This window comes from Macrobrachium rosenbergii, chromosome 42, assembly GCF_040412425.1.
Source record: "Macrobrachium rosenbergii isolate ZJJX-2024 chromosome 42, ASM4041242v1, whole genome shotgun sequence".
NCBI lineage: Eukaryota > Metazoa > Arthropoda > Malacostraca > Decapoda > Palaemonidae > Macrobrachium > Macrobrachium rosenbergii.
This window is the reverse complement of record NC_089782.1, coordinates 20,013,122-20,015,621: the sequence shown is the minus strand read 5'-3', so window position 1 is coordinate 20,015,621 and position 2,500 is coordinate 20,013,122.

Here is a 2,500-nt window from a genome sequence, read left to right as displayed (position 1 = left end):
CAGATATGTCTACCTTATAAACCTTTGCTCTGACCTCCCTCGGCCTCTTCCCCGGCATCTTGGCACTCCTCAATGCTCTGAATTTCTCATTAATTACCCATGCTATCCACTCGGCCTTCTAAATTAACTGACACATTGGGTAGAACTCCAATTTCCTTGGGAGTCCCTCTCTCCTCTCTGCCACCAGCTCGCTCTCTCTCTCTCTCTCTCTCTATCATCTCAAGAGGGTCAAGATAATGAACGCTACCTACTACATGTCCATCTTTTGACTCACGTCCGAGCTTAAACTGACTGGTAGTAGTAGTAGTAGTAGTAGTAGTAGTAGTGGTGGTGGTTATGGTCATAGTGATAGTAGTAGTAGTAGTAGTAGTAGTGGTAGTAGCAGTGGTGGTGGCAGTTATGGTCATAGCAGCAGTAGTAGTAGTAGTACTAGTAGTGGTGGTGGTTGTGGTCATAGTAGCAGTGGTAGTAGTAGTAGTAATGGTGGTGGTGGTAGTAGTGGTGGCGGTTGTGGTAGTAGCAGTTGTGGTCATAGTAGCAGTAGTAGTAGTGGTGGTGGTGGTGGTGGTGGTTGTGGTCATAGTGATAGTAGTAGTTGTAGTAGTAGTGGTGGTAGGGGTGGTTGTAGTCGTAGTGGTCATACTAGTAGTAGTAGTAGTAGTAGTAGTAGTAATAGCAGACTACTACTACTAGTAGTAGCAGTAGTGGTGGTGGTAACCAAAGCTTTAAGGAACGATACGTTCGACCCAGTGTCCCCAGACTTTAAAAAAAAAAATATTGAAAAGCTTTTTCAGACTCGAAAAAAATGCTTTTTCAGACTTGTAAAAAGGTCTTTTGTCCAATCAACTATGACCCAGGCCCATACAAACCTGGTAGAACGTTTTTTTTTTTTTTTTTTTTTTTTTACTCTAATTACGACGATTCAGTCCAAATTTTTTCTGGGATATTGTCAGTTGAATAAGGAGCTGGGGTAACAAAATGCCGAGCGATGCTTGTTTATACTTCAGCTCAGAAAATTAAAATGAACTGAACTGAACTGAATATAGAATTTAGACCAAAGGCCAAGCACTGGGACCAATGAGGTCATTCAACGCTGAAACGGAAATTGGCATTAAAAGATTTTAAGGTGTAACAGGAGGAAAAAACTCGCAGTTGCACTATGAATCAATTGTTAAGAGAGGGGCAATGTAAGATGGAAGAAAGAGAATATGAAAGGAGGTACAGTAAAAGGAACAAAAGGGGTTGCAGCTAGGGGCCGAAGGCACGCTGCAAAGAACCTTAAGAAATGCCTACAGTGTACCACATGAGGTGCGCTGACGGCACTAACCCCCGACGGGGAGAAAATTAAACTCCGTTGTTATAAAAGGTAAGGTCATTAGAGCCGACCTCTAAATTATGATTGTCTTCCAGCAAGTAAATACTTTTTTTTTTAGTGCCTGCTTGGACTTTCAAAATGTTTACCTGACATATGTCTAAATAAATGAACCTTTTCAATTATAAACTGCAATAATTAAAGTGAAAGGGAAGAATCAATGGTTTTATGAGATAACACAATGAACTACGGAGAAACAGAATAATTTAGCGAGAAAACGTTTCCTCAATGGCACAATAATAACCTTCTCTCGCTTTATGGAATTCGAGATACCTGTGGATATCATAAAAATTTCAGCGACTGAAAAGATAAAAATTCGGGTGCTAAAATAAAAAAAAAAAAAAATAAAAAAAGGATGTAAGAACATGCGCAAAATCTACAAAGTAATGCGGTATTTTTGAAGATCTTAGTGTTTACAAAAGGCATTTATGTAAAATGAAAAATTGGCGAAAAATTATCATACACAACCATTCTAAAGGATATATACCAAGTCCTTTGAGGAAGGGACAACATCCACATGCAAATGTTTGAGTGTTTTTTTTAGCTGACGGTAAATATCGGCAGTCATCATCACTGGTGTTTCTATTGTGCTTCTGACTGGTCGAAGCCTTTGAATTTGAATTCCGCCAATCACGATTAGCTTCAAGGATTATCAGCTGTTACTTGTTACCTCTGGAACTTTAAAGGAAAAAAAAAACTGACTAAGCCTGCCATAAGGTTTCATACATCGAAGCCCGAACAGAATGGGAGGGTTAACGTACATGGCTTGTAATTAACCTACGTCACTGTAACTTACAAGAAGCCTTAGCAGTCGGGTATAGGCGGCAATGGGTCATAATGAGACAGGAACTGAAAAGAGCGAGTTACTAATTACGTCTGCCTTATATTAGTGTAATCTGAGACGCCATCTCTTTCCTCAACATCTTTTTACTTTAAGAGCAAATGGAAGACGACTCTGTGCTTGCCAAGAATTTGGTAAAATAAAAAAAAAAAAAGTTTCAGCTTCAAAACTGGAAAACGAAAATCTACCGAAGCAAGTATTAGACCCAAGCGATAGAAACAGATTATTAAATTTTGGGCAAAGGCCAAGCGCTGGGACCTATGAGGTCATTCGGCGCTGAAACGGAA